This window comes from Diceros bicornis, chromosome 3 (assembly GCF_020826845.1).
Source record: "Diceros bicornis minor isolate mBicDic1 chromosome 3, mDicBic1.mat.cur, whole genome shotgun sequence".
Taxonomy (NCBI): Eukaryota; Metazoa; Chordata; class Mammalia; order Perissodactyla; family Rhinocerotidae; genus Diceros; species Diceros bicornis.
This window is the reverse complement of record NC_080742.1, coordinates 15,607,356-15,630,382: the sequence shown is the minus strand read 5'-3', so window position 1 is coordinate 15,630,382 and position 23,027 is coordinate 15,607,356. Positions and strand designations below refer to the sequence as shown.

At 38.9% G+C, this 23,027-nt stretch overlaps 1 protein-coding gene across 2 annotated transcripts in view; it reads right to left on the bottom strand.

Moving 5' to 3' along the window:
• PHTF2 (putative homeodomain transcription factor 2) overlaps positions 1–22,650 on the bottom strand; it is a 128,145-nt gene extending 105,495 nt beyond the window's left edge. The window contains exon 1 of one of the 2 annotated variants that reach the window (XM_058524147.1): positions 22,584–22,650. The gene's annotated coding sequence lies outside the window, so the exon portion shown is untranslated. Of the gene's footprint in view, positions 1–10,781; positions 10,799–22,583 lie in introns of those variants that run through there. The other variant, XM_058524155.1, reaches the window with a different exon arrangement.
• Positions 22,651–23,027: the final 377 nt, after the last annotated feature.

Here is a 23,027-nt window from a genome sequence, read left to right as displayed (position 1 = left end):
TGTCCAAAGAAGTCCCCTCTGAGATGACATGTGAATTGAGAACTGAAGGATGAGAACAGCCAGGTATGCTAAGAATTGAGGGAGGACATCCTGAGCAGAGGGAACAGCAAACACAAAGACCTCGAGGTGGGAACGAGCTTAGTATTTTTAAGAAACAGAAAGGTAGCCAGTGTGACACAAGTGTAACAGACACAGGTGACAGTGGTTCAAGATAAAGTATAAAAGGGTAGGGGCCTTAGGGTCATAGACACCATAGGAAATAATTTTATTAAAAAGATAGGAAGTGATTGAAGTGATTGCAGTAAAGCAGTGATGCAAAGACTACTCTGACAGCTGTGTGGAGAAGGGACTGGACTGAAGAGCTCAGAGTGGAAGCAATGAAGCTAGTTAAGAAAGTCTCAGTCCCACACAGAAAATGACGGTATATTGGGCTCAGGCGCAAGCAGTAGAGACAGCAATAAGTGGGCAATCTTGAGTTTTATTTATAGGTAAAATCAACAAGATCTGGGAAAGGACTAGGATGGGGCAGGTTAGGGCGAGGGATTAGGGAGAGGAATCCAGGTTTTTGGCTTGAACCACTTTCTGAGATGCATACACATTTAAAAAAAATGTTTATGAGAGTAAATACAAAAATTTAGTTTTAGATCTGCTAAGGTGAGAATACCTACTAGACATAAAAATAAAGAAGTCAAGGGGCCAGCCCGGTGGCACAGCAGTTAAGTTCTCATGCTCCACTCCACGGCCTGGGGTTCACAGGTTCCAATCCTGGGCATGGACCAACGCACTGCTTGTCAAGCCACGCTGTGGCAGTGTCCCATACAAAGTAGAGGAAGATGGGCATGGATGTTAGCCCAGGGCCAATCTTCCTCAGCAAAAAGAGGAGGATTGGCAACGGATGTTAGCTCAAGGCTAATCTTCCTCACACAAAATAAATAAATAAGGAAGTCAAACAGGTAGTTAGATCATGAGTCTGAAACTCAAGATAAAGATGAGGGATGGAGACATGAGTTTGGGAGCCATAAACGCACAGTCCATATTTAAAATCAGGTGGGTTACATAGGTATATGCATTTGTCAAAACTGAACAAATGTATACCTAAGATCTGAGCCTTTCACAGATCACTTCAATAAAATCATATGACTGACTTATATTACCTAAGAAGAGTAGAATTAGAGAAGAAAAGGGTCCAGCCCCAAGTCTACTACTATTCAAAGGAAGTAGAATTAGAGAGGCCAAGAACAGAAAATGAATAGAAAGAAAGCAGGTGCTTGTGATGTCACAGAATCCAAGAGAGGAGAGTCTTTCACAAAGGATTGAGTAGGCTGCTAAGAGATCACTGGATTTAACAAACCAGAGGTTAGAAATGACCTTGGGAGGAACAATTTCAACGGAGTGGAGGAGATGGAAGTCAGAGTGGAATGAGAAGAAATGGTTGACAAAGAAAAGGACATGAGTAAACAAATCACCAGAGATTGCTAATTGATTCCCATTATTCCATTGTCCTCTTCCTTTTGCAAAAATTTTGCTGGGCACATAGTTCCCCAAAATAAAGACCTTTCCTAACCTTTCTTGCAGCTAGGTGTAGTTGCAACTATGTTCTGGTCCAGACACAAACAGAAGTGTTGCGTGGAACTTACAGTTAGGCCCTTTTAAAGAATCTGTCTCAGTTGGAGAAAGCCCTTTTGTTCTTCCCCTCCTTCCCACTTCCTGCTCCCTGGTATGCTGTTATAACTGCTGAAGCTCCAACAGCCACCATGGATAGTGACCCTGAGAACAGAAGCCAGGCGCATTCACAGATAGGAAGGAACCTGGATTGCCTTTGGCGAAGCCACCATACCAGTTCTGGACTGCCTACCTCCATACTTCTTGTATCCAAGATTATAAATCCTTACAGTTTTAGCCACTGTTATTACCAGCCAAACCAAATCTAATTGATACTGCTGGGTATAATACTTTCGGTTCACACTTTTTTTTCCATCAAAACTTTGTAAACATTGTTCTGTTGTCTTCTGGAAGTGACTGGAACTGAGGAGCTTGCAGCCAGCTATGTTTCCCCCCTACTTATATAGGTCATGTTCTCTTTTTGGCCAGGATGCCAAAATAATTGTCTCACTTCTGAAGTTAGCTAACTACTAGAGTATAGTCAATTTTAATCATTTCATAAATCTTTTTTTCCTGGTATTTAGTGCCTTTCAACCTGCAAATGCACTTTTTCAGAAATTTTTGTCTGTACTATATTTCTGAATACTTTTTCTGTTCCATTTGTTGGAATCTCTATTCCAGGGATACAAGTTATTCTTATGTGGGACAGCCTCTTCACGATCTTTTCTTTCCTTTATTTTTCTCCTGTGGCATAGTTGTAGAGTTGACATGTCATTTTTTTTTTTTAAATCTTGATGCTGGTTGATCCAGCATATCCTTTGCTATGCTGAGCTCCTACTTATTCTGATATCCAACAGGTTTTCCTTGACAGTGTCAACATCCTTCTCACCTTAGCTGGGACCATTTTTATTTCCTTGTACACATGTGCATGCACACACGCACAAAGTTCAGTTTGAGAACTGGATACTGCTTTTAATCTATTTTTCTATAACCTGAAGATGTAGGAAATGGGGAAAGTAAGAGTTAAGTTTGGACTGAGTATAACCACTACTGAAATGTCATTAAGAGTCCTGTACAAGGATCCATCCCTTCGGTCAAAGGGCTATCCTACCTTCATGAGCTTTGGCTCTTCTCCTTAATCAGAGTACAATTCAAAATGGCAATGCTCCCTGACTCTGGGAGCCTCAGCATTAGCATATAGGGTCTTCCCAAGGATTTTTCCTTGACTTCTTGCTCCCTACTCACCTCTTAGATCTGCTTCCCTGGAGAGTGTTAGTGAGAATGCTTAAGGTTTTGTAGGTTTCATCTTTCCTTAGTCTGGCTTCCGGGATATGGGACTAGAATTACAAGCCTTGTCATATATACCCAGTATCTTCTCATTCTTTCCTTGGCCTCCACTTTTTGAAGTATTTGGGATAAGGTTGCACATACCCATTTTTTGTCCACTTCTATTCTATTTTTTGCCCTCTCCTTCCTCGCCTCACTTTTTCCTTCTTTCATCTGGTTTTAATGAAGAAAAATTGTGTGATCTTCATTTTTACTCATGAATGCCTACATTTACCTTTTTTTTTTTTTTTAAGATTTTATTTATTTATTTTTCCCCCCCAAAGCCCCAGTAGATAGTTGTGTGTCATAGCTGCACATCCTTTTAGTTGCTGTATGTGGGACGCGGCCTCAGCACGGCCGGAGAAGCGGTGCGTCGGTGTGCGCCCGGGATCCGAACCCGGGCCGCCAGTAGCAGAGCGCGAGCACTTAACCGCTAAGCCACAGGGCCGGCCCCCTACATTTACTTTTTTAACATTTATTTTTTAAGTACTAAACGCAATCTTTTGAGTTACTGACTCAACTAAAAAGTAAAATTTAAATATTCTAAGACAGAATTCTAAACTAACAACAGCTGCACTTTTACTTCTGTTATTTCTAACAGAAGGAAGTAAAGAGAAGACGCCCAGTTTCAATTCTTTTTATAAATTCAAGATACTAAACAGAAAATATAGGGCCATAGATTAAGCTCTTCTGTGACCCTATTACAACTACCTCCAAGAAAAAAATAAACTAAAATGCCGTTTCCTCCCTCAAATCTACTCCTATTTTACTCTCTACTCAACTTGCTACTCAAGCAAGGAACCCTAGAATCTTTCTTGTCTCTTTTCCATTCCCACTAACACCAATTCTATAGCTGGCACATAGGAACTACTCAATAAATAGGAAGGAATGAATTAATACAGGCTATTTGTCACATTGCCAAAACATCTCTCATACAACCCCTCCCTGGCCCCACTATCACAGACCTGGTGCAAGCCCACATCATCTATTACCAGGACTACTCTAACAGTCTCTTATTATTTCTTCACTTTCACCACTTTGATCTCATCATGTTTCTCTCCCACTTAAAAATCTCTAATGATTTCCTATTGCCTAAGAAAAGAGTTTAATTAGCACAGTATATAAAAGACCCTTCTTTTACAACCTGATCATAGATTTATTGCCTTTACAATTAGCAGCATCCATCATCTCCATCTTCTTCCACACAAGATCACTTACCTACCCCTCCACAATCTGCCGTCCATATACATATCCTACAGTCTAGCCACGTGGGTTCCCAAAATTACCATACACTTTCATGCTTACCTTCTAGGCCTGTTGATTTTTCCTCTGTCTAAAATAACTTTATCCTTGTTCTGACCTATTTGACAAGTTATTTCGGATTCTTCTAGGCCCAGACTATCACATGAAATTAAATTGTGAGAACATATAAGCAACGGTGTTCAAATGACTTAATTATTTAAAGAGTTTAAGATTTAAATATTTCAAACTACCAGAAAAAGAATGGTAGACTAAACACAGGCATCTAACTTGACTCCTTTACAACACGTAACTGAAACTACAGAAAAGGTATATACACACAAAGACAGGGAGAACAGAGATAAAACAAAAACAAAATGGGGCCGGCCCGGTGGCGTAGCAGTTAAGTTCGTGGCCTCCGCTTCAGCAGCCTGGGGTTTGCCAGTTCGGATCCTGGGCACGGACCTACACACCGTGGCTCATCAAGCCATGTTGAGACGGAGTCCCACATAGGACTAGAAGGACCTACAACTAGGATACACAACTATGTACTGGAGCTTTGGGGAGAAAAAAGAAAAAGAGGAAGACTGGCAACAGATGTTAGTGCAGGGCCAATCTTCCTCAAAAAAAAAAAAATGAAGCTTGAAAGAAGATATATGACTAGTAACTGACCTAGCAGATCTGAGAAAGCAGAAGACAACAGTGGAGAAAGGAGAATATCAACCTAATTTACAGCATAAAAATCAATAAAAGTTTAAGGACCGTGGCTCAGGCACCAATGGAAGTTGGAGTAAAGGTGGGACTAAAAGGAGGACTAGTTGAAAGCTATTAAAGTAGCAAATCCATATTCTCACTCCATGCCACCGTATGACTATTTCTCCATGTCTCTGTAGATGACCAGAACTCATATATATATCTCTATGAACGGAGGTAAATAAAATATCAACTAAGAGTTGAAAGCATTTGCTCCTGAGAAGAGGCTCTGGGGCTGCTATTTTTCCTAAGCTTTGTATAACTATCTCTTTGTAATATTTAGATTCATAGTAAGAAATATATATTTACTCTTTGTCTCCATTCCTGGCACAGAGCTCCTAACCCTTGAAATTTCCTGTGATGAGAATGATAAAGGTGTCTTTTGTTATGTTAATGAGGCAACTTTTAGAAGGAGCCTAAACAAGGGGGCTGGTTGGCAGTAGAGCCAACCATGTGATTAGAGGATTGAAACTTTCAGTCCCACTACCTCCTGTCCCCCCAACTTCCTGTAAAGAAAGAGGGGCTGGAGGTTGAGTTCAATCACCAATGGCCAATGATTTAATCAATCATGGCTATGTAACGAAGCCTCCATAAAAACCCAAAAGGATGGAGTTCGGAGAGCTTCCGGGGAGGTGAACAAGTGGAATTGTGGGGAGAGTGGCATACTCAGAGAGTTTGGAAGCTCCACATCCCTGCCTACATATCTTGCCCTATGCATCTCTTCCATCTGGCTGTTCCTGAGCTATATCCTTTTATAATACACTGGTAATCTAGTAAGTAAAATGTTTCTCTGAGTTCTGTGAGCTGCTCTAGCAAATTAATCAAACCCAAGGAGGGGGCTATGGGAACCTCCAATCTGTAGGTCAGTCAGAAGCACAGGTGACAACCTGGGACTTGCAAATAGCATCTGAACGGGGCGGGGGGCAGTCTTGTGGGACTGTCCTTAATCTGTGGGACGTGATGTTATCTCCAGGAAGACAGTGTCAGAACTGAGTTAAACTGTAGGACACCCAGCTGGTGTTGGAGAATTGCTTGGCAGTGTGAAAAAAACACATTGGAATTGGTACCAGAATTGTACTCTTAAAACACATATCCGTAGAACTCTGATAAAAGTTACAACTTGAAACAAGTTTTAGATTTCAAATTTCAAGTAGTTATAGCTTCAGTAAACTGGAATACTAATATTCATAAATATGATTCAGTTACGTAAATATATTCCAAGATATTCATTTAACATATTGGACAGCCACCTCTTACTAAAACTTTACAACTGATATCCATTAGTCGCAGATTCTGTTATTTGCAAATATGCCTGCTAGCTAAAATTTATTTGTAAGCTCAAAATCAATACTCACAGTACTTTTTTTGTCATTTGCAGACAGGCACAGAGTAGCAAAAAATTTGAGTTGCCTGATGTGCACATTTCCAACTGAGGTCGAATAAAGTGATGCTCTGTCTTCTTAAGACAGCTCTTGTGCTGTAAACAAGTGTCCTGTTTGTGTCTATTTAGTGACACTTTTTTGCATTTTTTTGTTTTTTGTCGTTGATTTTTTTGTTTAAAATGGCCCCCAAGAGTAATGCTGAAGTGCTGTCTTGTGTTTCTAAGTACAAGAAAAGGCTATGATGTGCCTTATGGGGAAAATGTGTGTGTTAGCTAAGTTTTGTTCACTCATGAGCTACGGTGCTGTTGGCCATAAGTTTAATGTTAATAAATCAACAATAAATAATAAATAACGTGTCTTTAAACAGAAACACATATAAAAAAAGGTTATATATCAATCAGTTTACAAAAATGTTGTGACCAGTGGCTCCTAGGAACTTATTAACCCTGTATTTCCCCTAGGAGCTATGCTTCAGTACTGACTAATTCAGCGTTGGCTGCCACCCTATAAAACAAACACAACTACCACGAATAACAAGAATCAACTGTAACTGGACTTACAGACTAGGCTTGCAATTAGTTCTAAGAAGGTAGATGGAGGGTTAATGCTAAAGCAAAAATGAAAACCAAGTTGTGTTTCCTGGATTTTCTTCTCCTAAAGTTACAGGAGCCAATTTAAAATTAGGATATATGGCTTTAAATGTACTAGAATACTTCTCAGGGGACAAGTGAACTACTGGAAACTAACTCATTTTTAAAATGATGAACATAAGATTGGTCACCAAATCTCACTAGTTTATGTAACATCATTATTAATATATCCAGATCATCAATTCAGGGTTAATAAAAATGAAGGTTGGGGGCTTTGTTCTATATTACTACTAACTACCAACCCAACTGGCCTAAACTGCCAAGAAATTCAGGAATGCAACACAATTTAACAGCCACTACACTTACAACATTCTTCTAATCTGAGAGAATTTTCTATAAATCAGGAAGCCAATACTTCGATTTCTAGCCCATTCAAATCTACACCACAGAGAAAAGTACTTTATAAACATGCTACAACTACTATTTAAACCAGAGTCATGAGCTCAACTATGTATAGCTCATTCTTTCCGTGGTTGCCTAATCTCTCCAACAATATAAGACACACAGTAGGTGCTCAACAAATCCAACTATTCCATTTCCCTTCTCCCCTTCATAGCGAAACTTTGCTATCTCCTCCAATTTCTCTACCTCCTCTCTTCAATCCAATCATACCTTTACTCCCCACACTCCACTGAAAGCTCTCTTTAAGGACACCAATGACTTTCAGTTGCTAAATCCAATGGTCAGGTCTGAGTTGCTCATCTTATTCAACCTACCAGCAGTATATGACACAGCTGATCATGTTCCCTCTTCTTGGAACACTTTATTCACTTAGCTTCTAAGAAACCACTCTCTTAGGTTTTCTCCTAGCTTTCTGGCTACTCCTTCTCAGTTTCTTTGCTGGCTCTCCTCTTCTCCCTGAGTTCAGTCCTTGGACATCTTCTCTAACTTCACTCAGTCCCTTGGTGATCACTTCAAATATCTTGGTCTAAATATCATGTATATGTAGATGACTACTCTATATGTAGATTACATCGGCAGCCTAACCTGTCCACTAAATAGACTAGATTAGAAAAAGTCTAACAAGTTTCCTTATTTGAGGACTTCTCAGAGCCTTTAATATGTTACTGTGCATTATAAATATCCAAAAGGAGACTATGAACACTTTATTTCTTACACTTATTTAGAACAGAATCCACTCCTCATGATGCATCTTGTGAGACAATTAACTAAGCCACTAAATATAGCATACTTAGACATCTTTCAAGCAGTTCCAACTTCTGACAGCAAATTACTTATATAAAAATAGTTCAACTTTTCCTCTGATTGAAGAGAAGTAATAACTGAGTTTGAGGTTTTCAAGGCAGCTCATTCCGTTAGAAGAGAGCTTGCCTCAAAATTTTCCTTATGCAGAGATAAATTTATGTCTCTCTTAAGTTCCATTCACCTGTATTAGTTATATACTCTAAATGAGCACAGAATAAATTTACCATATCTTCTGCCTTCAAATTAAATAATAAGTAAATGCTGTTGTTGATCTTTCTTTTTCCAGACTAAACGTTCCCAGCTCCTCCAACTGTTCTTCGTACCACATGATTTCCACACCTCTCATCATTCAGGTTATCTTCCTCACCAGATAAGATCTAAATAATTCCTAAAACCTAGTTGGTAAAGAAAATCTATTTGTCTGAAATGCAAAACACAGCGGACTTATAACTTCTATTAATAGCAATATGATCATTTGGTCGTGCAGCCTACGAATATATTCACTTTTTTATTTTTAGCAGCCATTACACTGGTTTACTCAATAGTTTTTTCTGAAAATAAAGGTATATCACACATACACACACATACATACTCATACATATACAATACACTCAGCTATGTCCACTGAGAGGGCCTAGAAAGCAAGGATTCTGCAGTAGCAATAAGCACATCTAGCAACGCAATCTCTAAATACCAATCTACAGTAAAAGAAACCAAATTTCCCTAGAGAAACATCTGCTTCCAGGGCTGGCACAGACACAGTACAAGGTGATCCTGCAATATCTTTTTGAGTCAGAAATTAAGAAAGTGCTCCAAGAATGATAGGGACATTGACAAAAGGATAAACTAAGAATCAGAGAGTCTATACTGATATGAATCACTAAGAGAGAGAAGCTTTTCTTTAAAGCAGGAAGCCAGCTAATAAACACAGAAGAAAATAGAGAATTGGGGCAAAAAAAATCACCACCTGGCAACTATCTCCCCCCCGCCCCAGTTTTACTGAGATATAATTGACATACAACATTGTATAAGTTCAAATTGTACAATATAATGATTTGCTACACATATATACTGCAAAATACCACAATAAGTTAACATCTATCACCTCATATAGTTAGATTTTTTTTTCCTTATGATGAGAACTTTTAAGCAACCATCTTGATAACTGATTTGTGCAAGAATCATCAAAAGATATTAAAGCTAATGGGTAAGTTTGAGAGTAATCAGCTATTCACATAATCAAAGCATCTCTCCACAAGGTACTTATTAGTTACAAAGAGTAAAATAGTGACTTTACCGTGGACAAACCTGCCAGATATCACCTTAACTAAATGATCAAAGTTATTATCACCAGTAATAGGAAAAACTGCAGCATTTCTTGATATAATACACTAGAAAGAACACATTATGTCTGTGGTATATAACTTGAATCTAATCTTGAGAAAAAAAATCAACCAAACTAACACTGAAGAACATTCAACAAAATAACTGGCCTCAACACTTAAAAAAAAGTCAATATCATGAAATACAAACATAGGCTCAAGAACTGTTCCAGCTCAAAGGAAACTAGACACATAACAACTAAATGCAGCATGTGATCCTGGATTTTCTTTTGCTATAATGGACAGTATTGTGACAACTAGTAGAATGCGAATAATATCTGTAGATTAGATAATAGTATTGTATCAATGTTTATTTCCTGATTTTGATCATTGTACTAGGCTTATGGAGGAGAATGACTGTTTTTAGGAAATAAAACTGAGGTATGTAGAGGTAAAGGAGCATCATGACTCAAATGAGTCAGGAAAAAAGTAATATATATGTATCTGTTTATGGACAAAAATAAGGATAAAGCAAATGTAGTAAAATGTTAATATCTGGTTAATCTCAGTTAAGATTATACAGCAATTCTTTAGACTACTCATGCAACTTTTCTTTAAAGTCTGAAATTATGTCAAAAAGAAAAAGAAGAAAATAACTATAATAAGCTTTAGTTCGGTTTTAAAATACCTCCTTTCTCATGTTAGTTTTCTACACACAAACTACCAACTTAATACACATAAAGCCTTCCTCTTATAATCAAGTTTCTTTTCTCATTTAGTGTGGTTGCAGTGGAAGAGAAGTACAGGGTAAGCACAAGAAAACGAGCCCTATGTTTTGATTTTACCAATTTACATAATCCACCTCTATCAAAAGGAAAAGGTCATTCCAGTTGCCTATGACCAATAAGGAGATAGGTTTTTAGACTACTCTTCTAACATCTTAAGCCCATTTCCTCCACAGAGATTTTTAACAGTCCTTAAAACCTATTATTTCCAAGGTTAAGCTAAATTGACTGCTCAAAATATAAAAGGTATTTTTGGATCAAAGCAGTATTTTTAGTCACTGTTGCAAATATTTTCCAATGATGATAAAAACTAAATTATTACATTAAAAGTAAATTATTAGATTCGATCCCCATACAGGCCACCAAAAAAAAAAAAAAAAAAACTAAATTATTAGAGAAATAAACACTTCTCATTAATTTCCCCTAGTAAAAATCTAGTTGTTTTTCATACTCACACATTTTTTTGGTCAATGAGAATTGGGTTTATAAAAAAAGAAAACGCAATTAGCTGCTTACCTTTTCAGGAGAAACAGGAATGTTGAGGAAGACGAACCTAAACACATTCATCCAGTCAAAACACATGGTATACTTTGTTTCTGGCTATGCAAAACTAATACATTCTAAAACCATGGGATTTAATTAAAACAATACTAGAAATGATACTTGATATATTTTCCATTTATATTATTACTTTAAAACGTAAAATACAGCGGCTTCCACTTCTAGCCATGGTGAAGTATCAGGGACCAGATTAATTGTTCCACCTTAAAAACTAAAAAAATGGATAAAATATGTGAAACATTTTTAGACACTGGGCAGTAGGCAGTGTAAGACAGTAATCCCTGAAAGAGGAAAGAAAGTGAGCCCTATGATTTCCCAAGTGTACTGCCTGCAGTTTCCACGATTCGGTACTAGGAGGGGAAAGCCAGAGCCTGATAGGCTCCCAAGTGGAGAAGACAGATTTGAGTGTTCAGGGACACCAAGGCATCTGGAGTTCCCAGGGCAAAGTACCAGAGAGGAGAGAGCAGGACAAATAGAGCTCTGGAGCTCTGCAGAGAACTCCCTTTGAGTCTTCAGCTGATTACTCATCAGGGAAACTACCTGAAACCAGGGATAGAACCACCAGAAAGGAGCAGGCAGAACAATTACAAAGTTCACACAGGGATGGTAAGAGTTCACAGCCATAGTGGAGAAATCCTATAATAATGGCAACAGCTAGAATATTCAGAAGGGTACTGCCCCAGTAGTAGGGTTAAATTAGCCTTGAACTAAAGGATGCTCAGGTCTCACCTAACAAATCTTAAAAGGCAAGGCTTGGAGGATTAAACTGTTTCTAAGTAACTTAACTGTGTTCCAGAACAACGCTCAAAATATTTAAAAGAATACAAAGAAAAGCCAACTCCAAACAACAAAATTCACAATGTCTGGCATCCTAATAAAATTTAGCAGGCATGCAAAGAAACAGGATCCACAATGAGGAGAAAAATCAGCTACTACAAGTGGACCCAGAAATGACAAAGGTGATAGGATTAGTAAGCAAGAATATTAAAATAGTTATTACATATAAAACACTGCTGAAAGAAATTAATGGAGACAAAAATAAATGGAAAGAAATCCTGTGTTCATGGATTGGAAGACTTAACATTATTAAATAATGTCCACACTACTCAAAGCAATCTACAGATTCACTGCAATCTCTATCAAAATGCCAATGGCATCTTTTGCAGACATAGAAAAACCCATCCAGAAATTCATATGGAATCTCAAGGGACCCGAAATAGCCAAAATAATTTTGAAAAAGAAGAACAAAGTTGGAAGACTCACATTTTCTGATTTCAAAACATATTATAATAAATATTATCATATAAAGCTATAGTAATCAAAACAGTGAAGTACTGGCATAAAGACAGACAAATAGACCAATGGAACAGAAGAGAGTCCAGAAATAAACTCTCACATATGTGGTCAAATAATCTTTGACAAGCATGCCCAGACCACTCAACGGGGAAAACACAGCCTCTTCAACAAATGATGCTGGGAAAACTAGATATCCACATGCAAAAGAGTGAAGGTGGACCTTTATCTTATACCATATACAAAAATTAACTCAAAATGGCTTCAAGACCTAAATGTAAGACCTAAATCTATAAAACTCCTAGCAGAAAACTTAGGTGGAAAACTTTATGACATTGGACTTGGCAATGATTTCTTAAATGTGCCACCAAAGCACAGGCAACAAAAGCAAAAGTAGACAAATGGGACTATATCAAACTTAAAAACTTTTCTGCATCAAAGGATACAATCAACAGAGCGAAAAGGCAACTTATGGAATGGGAGAAAATACTTGCAAACTACGTATCTGATAAGAGGTTAATATCCAGAATATATAAAGAACTCTTACGGCACTGGCCCGGTGGCATAGTGGTTAAGTTCACACACACTACTTCGGCAGCCCAGGGTCATAGGTTCGGATCCCGGGCGCAGACCTATGCACCATTTATCAAGCCAGGCTGTGGCGGCATCCCATATAAAGCAGAGAAAGATGGGCACGGATGTTAGCCCAGGGCCAGTCTTCCTCAGCAAAAAGGATTGGCAACAGATGTTAGCTCAGGGCTAATCTTCCACACACACACACACACACACACACACACACACACACAGAACTCTTGGGGCCAGCCCAGTGGCGCAAGCGGTTAAGTGCGCACACTCCGCTGTGGTGGCCCGGGGTTCGCCGGTTCGGATCCCGGGTGCACACCAACGCACTGCTTGTTAAGCCATGTTGTGGCGGCATCCCATATAAAGTAGAGGAAGATGGGCATGGATGTTAGCCCAGGGCCAGTCTTGCTCAGCAAAAAAAGAGGAGGATTGGCATTGGATGTTAGCTCAGGGCTGGTCTTCCTCACAAAAAAAAAAAAAAAAAGAACTCTTACAACTCAACAACAAAAAATAAAATAATTAAAAAATGGGAAAAGGACTTGAATAGATATTTCTCCAAAGATGATATACAAATGGTCAACAAGCATATGAAAAGATGCTCAACATCACTAATCATCAGGGAAATACAAATCAAAACCATAATGGGATATCACCTCACACCCATTAGGATGGCCACTATCAACAGAAAATAACTAAAATACTAAAAAAGAAAATAACTGAAATACTAAAAACAAAATAACAAGTGTTGGCAATGATGTGGAAAAATTGGAACTCTTGCACACTGTTGATGGAATGGTGAAGTGGTGTAACCACTACAGAAAATAGTACATGGGCCGGCCCCATGGCTTAGCGGTTAAGTGCGTGCGCTCCGCTGCTGGTGGCCCGGGTTCGGATCCCGGGCGTGCACTGACGCACCACTTCTCTGGCCATGCTGAGGCTGCGTCCCACATACAGCAACTAGAAGGATGTGCAGCTATGACATACAACTATCTACTGGGGCTTTGCGGGAAAAAAAATTAAAAAAAAAAAAAAAAGAAAATAGTACAGAGGTTCCTCAAAAAATTAAAAATAGAATTATCATATGATCCAGCGATCTCATTTCTGGGTATATATCCAAAAGAAGTGAGAGGATGGTCTTGAAGAGATATTTTCATATTCATGTTCACAGCAGCACTATTCACAATAACTAAGAGATGGAAGCAACCCAAATGTCCACCAATGGATAAATGGATAAAGAAAATGTGGTATATAATACAACAGAATATTATTTAGCCTTAACGGAAATCCTGTCACATGCTACAACATGGATGCATCTTGAGGACATTATGCTAAATGAAATACACCAGTCACAAAAAGACAAATACTGTATGATTCCATTTATATGAGGTACTTAGCATAGTCAAATTCATAGAGAAAGTAGCAGGGTGGTTGCCTGGGTCTGGGACAAGGGGCAAAAGAGGAGTTGCTGTATAATGGGTATAGAGTTTCAGATTTGCAAGATGAAAAAGTTCTGGAGACCTAGTTCACAACAATGTGAATATACTTAACACTACTGAACTATATACTTAAAAATGGTTAAGATGGTATAGTTTATGTTATGTATTTTTTACCATGATTAAAAAAAACCCAGCTATTAGAGATTCCATATATTCAAGAAAGTAGAAGAAAGCATGAGCATACAAAGGAGACACATGTATGATATAAACAAGATTCAAATTGAACTTCTAGTGATGAAAAATACAGTGTCTAATAAGAAAAATACACTGGATGAGATAAAAAGCAGATCAGAAACTGGTAGAAGAAAAAGTGAGTAATCTGAGGACATAGCAATAGACATTATTCAAATTGAGACAAGGAAGGGGAAAAAGACAGGGGAAAAAAAAAGAACAGAGCATTAGCATCAGTTAGCTGTGGGATAATATCAAGTGGCTTAATATATGTGTATCTGGAGTACTAGAATGGGAGGAGAGTAAAGGAAGACAGAAAAACGATTTGAACAAATAATGGCCAAAATTTTTCTAAATTTGATGAAAATGATAAATCCACAAACCCAAGAAGCTCAACAAACTCCAAGCTTAAGAAACATAAAACTATACCCAAGTACATAACAATAAAATAATAAAAGTGCTTAAAACCAGTAGTAAAGAGATTATCTTAAAAGTAGCCATAGAAAAAAGACACTTTGAGTATAAAAAATAACAATAATAGTAGATTTCATGTTGGGAAAATGCAAATGAGAAGATAGTGGAGCAACATCATTAAAGTCCTGAAAGAAAAAAACTGTCAATCTAGAATTCAATACCCAGCAAAAATATATTTCAAAAATAACAACAAAAAACGATCTTTTCAGATATACAAAAGTTGAAAGAATTCATCAGCAGTAGTTCAGCACTACAATAAATGCTAAAGGAAGTCCTTCAGGCAGAAGGAAAATGATACCAGATGGAAAAGGAATTCCAAAGGAATGAAGAGCCTTGAAAATGGTAAACATGTAGGTAAATTTAAGAGCCTTATTTTTAAAAACTATTTTTAAATCCTTTTAAAAGAGATTTGAAAATAGTTTTGATCATTGACCACTGACCAAGGGGTAACAGGGCACATGTGTACAGTGATGGATGGTAATTAGTTTTTGGGTGGTGAGCAAATGTAGTCTACACAGAAATTGAAATATAATGATGTACACCTGAAACTGATATAAGGTTATAAACCAATGTTACCTCAATAAGCAAAAAAGAATGTTGCAAAAAAAAAAAAGAGAGAATTGACCATTTAAAGCTAAAAAACTAAAACTATATTGTGGGATTTATAACATAGGTAGAACTAAAATATATGACAACAGCACAAACGCTGAGAGGGAGAAATGGAAGTATACTGTTACAAGGTTCTTACTGATATGTGAAGTAGTGCTTTACTCAAAAGTAGGCTGTGATAAGTTAAGATGTACATAGCCACTACAAAGGAACCAAAAAAAAAAAAAAAGAGAGAGAGAGAGAGAGCTATAGATAATAAATAAGCCAATAAAGGAGATAAAACAGAGTCATAAAAATACTCAAATAATACAAAAGAAAGCAAAGAGCAAAAAGGAACAAAGAACAGAGGGGACAAATAAAAAACAAATAGCAAGATGGTAGATTTAAATCTAACAATATCAATAATCACATTAAACATAAACGGCCTAAATTAAAAGGCAGAGATTAGAAGACTGGATAAAAAAAAAGCAAGACTCAACTATATGCTATCTACCAGAAATCCACTGTAAACACACAAATAGGTAAAAAGAAAAAGGATGGAAAAAGATATACCATGCTAATAGTACTCAAAAGAAAGCTGGAGTGGCAATACTGATAAAGTAAATTTCAGAGCAAAGCATATTCCCAGAGATAAAGAGGGCCATTTCACAATAACAAAGGGATCCAATTCATCAAGAGATCATAACAATCCTAAATATGCATGCATCTAGTACAGAACTTCAAAATATATGAAGCCAAACTGATAGAACTGCAAGGAGAAATTGGCAAGTCTACAACGATAGTCAGAGATTTCAACACCCTTCTCAAAAATTGATAGCACAAGCAGACAGAAAATCAGTAAGGATAAAGAAGACTTGAACAATTCTATCAATCAACTTGATATGACTGACATTTTTAGAACACTCTACTCAACATTCTTTTCAAGGGCATATGAATCTTTTACCAAGACAGACCATATTCTGGGCCATAAAACAAGTCTCAATAAATTTAAACTGACTGCAATCATACAATGTATGCCCTTTGACCACAGGGAAATTAAATCAGAAATCAGTATCTAAAAAATCTTCAAATATTTGGAAACTCGTACATACTTCTAAATAACCAATGGGGTCAAAGAAGAAATCACAAAGAAAACCATCAAGGATTTCTGAACTGAATAAAAATGAAAACAGAACATATCAAAATTTGTGGGATGCAGCCAAAGCACTATTTAGAGGGGAATTTTATAGCATTAAACATTTATATTAGAAAGCAATAAATTAATGTTTCCATTTAAGATTCTAGCAAGTAAAACGCAAAGTAAACAGCAGAAAGGAAATAATAAAGAATAGAAATCAACAAAATTCAGAACAGAAAATCAATAAAGAAAACCAAAAGCTGGTTCTTTGAGACTATCAATGAAACAGACAAACCTCTAGCCAGGTTGAACAGGAAAAAATAAGAAAATACATAAGTTAACAGTTAGGAACAAAAGGAGACATCACTATAGATCTTATAGACATTAAAAAAATAGTAAAGGAATATGGTGAACAATTTTATGCCAATGAATTTAACAATTTAGATTAAATTGACAAATTCCCTAAAATATACAAACTACTGACGCTCACTCAAAAATAAATAAACTAAATAGCCCTTTGTCTATTAAAAACATTTAATTTGTAGTTTAAATCTTTCCCACAAAGAAAACTCCAGGCACAGATAGGCAAGTTATTTAGTATTGTCTTAAGTTTAAGATATACGGAGGGATCAAATATTTGTCAACTATCACGTGCAGGCACTAAGGATAAAATTTTGATATGATTATGTTAGTGTTTCAGCAAAATCATTCTGAAAAGAAGCTGTGTGGAGAATTGATTAGTATGAGGCTAAACTAAAAGTAAGGAGATGAATGACAACAGTCTAGGAAAGAAATGATGAGGGTCTGAAATAAGTCAGTGGCAAAGAATTTTTTTTTTTAATCAGGGGTGGGTGTTGGGACAGGGCATGATTAAAAGATAGATAACCAGTAGAGAGAATGACCAGATATAGTAATTGACTGGACATAAAAGGTATGGGAAGTAAAAGAGTAAGGATGCACCATGATTCTTGACTTGAACACTAGAAGAACCACTCATTAGGACAGGGAATACAAGAGAAGAAACAGGTTTGGGAACAAGAAGATGCTTATTTTTCAACATATGGTACATTTAGACATTAAATGCCCAAAAGGTATATAGCCGGAAATGGGATACATGGAATCAACACTTAGGAAATTTGTGTAGTTAAATTAAACTGCTCTATCTCCCAGGATTACTTGCAATTAAAGCCTTCTCTAGAACTGTCTAATTAATAGCTTTTCACTGTTAAAAAACATTTTAGGGGGACCGGCCTGGTGATGCAAGCAGTTAAGTGCATGGGCTCCGCTGTGGCGGCCTGGGGTTTGCCAGTTCGGATCCCGGGCACGCACTGAGGCACTGCTTGTCAGGTCATGCTGTAGCGGGGTCCCACATAAAGTGGAGGAAGATGGGCATGGATGTTAGCCCAGGGCCAGTCTTCCTCAGCAAAACGAGGAGGATTGGCAGATGTTAGCTCAGGGCCGATCTTCCTCACAAAAAAAAAAAAAATTCAGGGATAAGGTGATTAAGAGATTTGAGAAAATCAGTCCCTTTCCCTATACACTTAAATCACAGTACAAGAGACCCAATTTCAGTGATCTCTTTACTGTCATTTAGAATAGTAAAACCCTATTTATTTACTCTATCTGGTTTAATTACTCTGACCTACCCTCCTCAGAAAAAAATTTGAGAACGTGAAGCTCTCTCTTTTCCCTTCTTTTGTATGTGGTTGCAATGATTTGATTCTTTAGTCAACTGTGCCTGTTACCTATACAACACCCTATTGCCTCCTTTTAAGGTTTTATTTGTTTGCCATCTTCTGCTTTCTTACGCTATTTGAGCACTGTATTTTTTTTAAAATGCACCTGTTCAATTTAGTCTAATAATTGCAGCAACTGTTTTTTGAGCAAGTCTTATAAGCCAGGCAATGTGTCAAGTGCTTTACATATATTCGCTCATCTAATTTTCAAAATCTTGCAAAGTAGATATCTTCATTTTATGATTAAATAATATCGAACCTCAAAAAGATTACATAATGAGCCTAAAGTCACACTGGTGAACTACAGAATTCAGAACCTAGGTCTATAGAGCACCAACACTCGTGCCACATGACTTTCCTAAGTTTTTTGCTATCTATAACAGACCTTTTACTCAATGTTTTACTAAGGTGCTTTTATTCATGCGACAAGTAAGAGTGCCTACTACATGTCTTCAAAATTTCTGTAGATACACTTTTAACAGCCTTCTTCCCCTACCATTTCTGAAACTGGAAAGCTGCGTACAGTGCACTTTTCTTCCCTTTACTTCCTCTCATTAAATGTCAAATTTAATCATGTTATGATTATTATCAGGTAGTGGTTCAGCCACAGCCATTTCCTGCCCCAGTTCCTGTTCACTACCCAGAATCAAGTCCAGCATATTTTCTTTCCTGGTGCTCTAAAACTACCTGTTCTAGCAAGCAGTCGGTTTTTCTCATCTGAAAACTCACCTCTATATTTTGTGTCATTTTAGCAATTTATAGGAGGCTAACAAGTTGGACTAAAAATGCAGCTTTCCTAAATGTCATTTAATATCTTCAACTTAGTCATATGATTCTGGACATCAACTGACCCACATTTATAAACCCAATGTGAGCATTTATGGTTCTGTGCTAACCTGAGGGGAGGATATAAGCGTGGGACTTTTTCTTGCATTTTCAAGGACAGTTCCAACTTAAAACACTATGTCCGACTGTCACACCTCAGGTTTGGGTTCAGAAAAGACAGTCAACAAACATGCAAAGGGTAGTTTGCAATACTGACTCTGTGGCTACAGACTAGGTAAAGTGGTTAAGGGAAAGCAATAGTCACTTTAAGATTCTTCTTCTTTTTTAATTAATCCCAAAATACATTCCACAAATTAAGTGCAGATGCCTCTAGTGGTGTCAGTCTCCTTTACGGCTTAGAATGAAATATCGCGATGAAATAATGAAATAGTTGCTTAGGCAGACACGTTTCAAAATGAAGTTTTAATTGACACTGGGGAAAATAAGTATTAAAAGGTAAATATTAAATAAAAATGTATCAATGCACAAAGTGTTGAGGTTTTCCTATAATTTTAGTACTAAGTATATAATTTCCAACCACCAAAATAGGGTAGTACTCACTTTGCCCAGCCACATTTATATACAATTACCATTTAAATTTGACCTTCACAATAACTTTTTTTAAAATTATTTTATTGAGGTCACTTTGGCTCATAACATTATATAAATTTCAGGTGTGCATCATTATATTTCAACTTCTGTATAGACTGCACCTTTTTCACCACCAAAAGTCTAGTTGCCATCCATCACCATACACATGTGCCCCTTTACCCTTTTCGCCCTCTCCCCACCCCCTTCCCCTATGGTACCCACCAATCTGTTCTTATCTATGTGTGTGCATGTTTGTTTATCTTCCACATATGAGTAAAATCATACGGTATTTGTCTTTCTCTGTCTTATTTCCACAAATACTTTTTATACAAAGCCACAGTTACTTCCCATTCCCTCAACAATCCATATACCTGTTCTGAGACCCTGCCTCCTGTTCTCTCTGTGTAGAACGCCTTCTTTCCCTACCAATAAAAACTACCACTCACCCTTTAATGCTCCAGTGACAACTCCCTGCTAAACCTCAACCACTTCTCTACTCTGTCCCTTAAAATTATTCACTCCTTCCTTTTTATTCAGGGGTTACCAATGGGTGAGTACTTTACATATTTTGTTTAATGCTTAATACTCCCTTCGAAGTATTATCCTCTCCGCTTAGACGGGGGAACTGAAGCTGGAAAAGGTTTGGTATCATGTTCAAGGTCACAAAGCTGAAGAGGAATTCAAACGCTGGTGCCTAAACTTGAATTCTCTTTCCATGAAACCATAGACTCTACAGCACTCTCTTATAGTATATATTGTACTGTATTATCATTTGTTCAAATATCTCTCTCCCATGAAAGGAATGTTCCTCAAAGACAGGGAAGGCGACTCTAGCCTTACATCCCCAGCAACACTCAACAGTGCCTATTATACAATGATCTCAAAGTGTTACTGAATATGTACAATACTCTTACTCAGTTCACGGTTTCACAGCATTATTTTCCACTGATTAGTCTCCTTCTACCAGGTCTCTAAGAAGCCACTTTTACTGTGGTGTTCAAGTATAATGGCTTGGAATATAGGCTTTGTAATCAGATTGCTTGGATGTGAATCCCACCTCCACCAACTTATTAGCTGAGAAATCTTGAACAAATGAGTTAACTGAAGTGTTGGTTAACTCATCTATAAAACAGGGTGGACAGGAACCACAGTACCTACCTCATAGGATTATAAGGATTAAATGAGATAATACATAAGCAATCCAACTATCTTTTGATTCTCATTTTTTCTACATGCCACCCTAAATTTTCTTTGGCTCAGTCTAGTAAAGCCCTTTTCATGACAAATTCCTTGCAATTTTGTATTAAATGAACTAGCCAAAAAGGTTCATGGTTTAAAAATTGCTCAGGCCACCTACTTGATTTTTAGGGCCAATTGTCCAGTGTCGGTTGGGACTCAAAAAAGTTTACTCTTGGAGGCTTGACTATGCAAGAGTGCCTCAACTATATGCTATACTTGATTTGCTTACCACATTTTCACACCCTACCAGAAAGTGGTGAAAATGAGAACACAGACACTCCCTACCCTGCTAACAACACTAACTGATGCACACAGACAACTAACCTGTGTGAGAGGCAGGTTATTTTCCCAGCAAGAAATTTTCCTGGAACCACCTTTTGTTTGGTCTCAGGCCTGGCTCATTCTCCCCAGACCTCTAGATTCCTTTCCTTGGGAACCTGGAGGCTGAGCCACTACAACTGACAGGGGATACCCATTTCCTTCTCTTAAACTTAGCAACCCTTACTCCAAAAAGTTAGGATTTCAAATTGTTATGCTATTTTATGCCTCTTTAGGCTAAAGTGCATAATTTCCAAATTCTCAGACTTTGGCTACAGCCAAAGTCGCGGAGGAAAAAAAAACACAAAAATCTGAAAATGTCTAGTTGGCTAAAGCTAACTAAAAACTATAAAATCAAAGTACCACAAATAACAAAATAATCTCCAACTAAGCAGGATATAACATTAAGAACGACAGCAAGTGTAAATTACAAAATATTTAATAAATTCACCACGAATTTAAAAACTACTTGGTATGTAGATACTGAGATTAATAAATTGTTCCAGATTCTCTACTTCCCTAGTCAGTATATGTTGATATAAAGCAGTTCCTTTTTTTTTTTTTCTCCAGGCTAAAAATAAAAAGGGTGATAGATCAGTGACAGTATGAGCCCCAAAGTTATACAAAGAGGTGTTGAGTTAGAAAGCCATGAGTCGAAGGAACAATACCGGGACGCTGGCTGTCAACCTCAGGCGGATAAAAACAAGAGAAGGTGAGCCCGCCGATGGACCGCGGTATTGTCTGCAGACGGGAACTACCCGGGTCTCCAGGCCCGCGCGAGGGTCTCAGCACCGCCCGCAGGCAGCGCTGGAATCGGAAAACTCAACTGTTGCCGCTCAGCGAGAGAGGGGCAGCGACCCCCCTGCAGCCGCTTCGAGAGCGCGCGGGGCCGCTACCCGACCTCTCCCGCGGACCCCCCGGTGCCCCCGCACGCCCTCCAGGACCGACGCGCCCCCAGCACGGCGCCAGGGGAAGGAAGCGAAGAGAGGGACCGCGGGAGGGACGCAGGGGCGGGCGGCGGCACAGGGCTCCGGCCCGTCACCATCCAGGCTCGGGGACAGAGCGGGCTCGGAGCTGGGGGGCTGAGCCTCTGCCTGCGGCCGAACGATGGGAGGGGGCCGCGGCTGACCTCCGCGCGCAGGTGCCGGGGAAGTCACCGGCGGCGGAGGGCGACGCGCCTGCCCCGGAGCCCCCACCTCCATCCCGCCCGCCTCTCCTCCCTCGTCCTGCTGCATCCTCAGGATTCTGTCAGAACCCAGCGACCTCCACAGAGCCCGCCCGAGCGCGCGGGGATGCCGGCTCTTACCGCAGGAGCGGGCGCCACGCCGCTAGGAGGCGGCCGGAGTGCGCGCGGGAGACACGGAGGCGAGCACCGCCGCCGCCGCCGAGGGAGCCCGAGCAGCCAGAACGAGGCTGCTGACCGAGCGCTGCCTCCGGGGCCCACGCCCCACCCCCTCTCCCGCGGGAGTTTGCGCCGGAGCCCGCAGTCTCCGCGCGCAGCGGGGCGGGCGGGGCGGGGCGGGGCGCGCGAGGGGGCGGGGCACCCTGCGGGGGCGGAGCCGAGCGCCGGCAGGTGTGATTGGCACCTGGGGACCCAATAGGGCCACGGACGCTCCAGGCTGTGCTTAGACTGACTTTCCGCCTAGCCTGTAGCAGTAGAGAGGCGGGCCGAGTGGCTTGTTTTATTCCCGCCTTTTGACAAACCCAAACGTAAGAAAAGGTCGGTTGGTTTGCACTGGCGACCAAATGG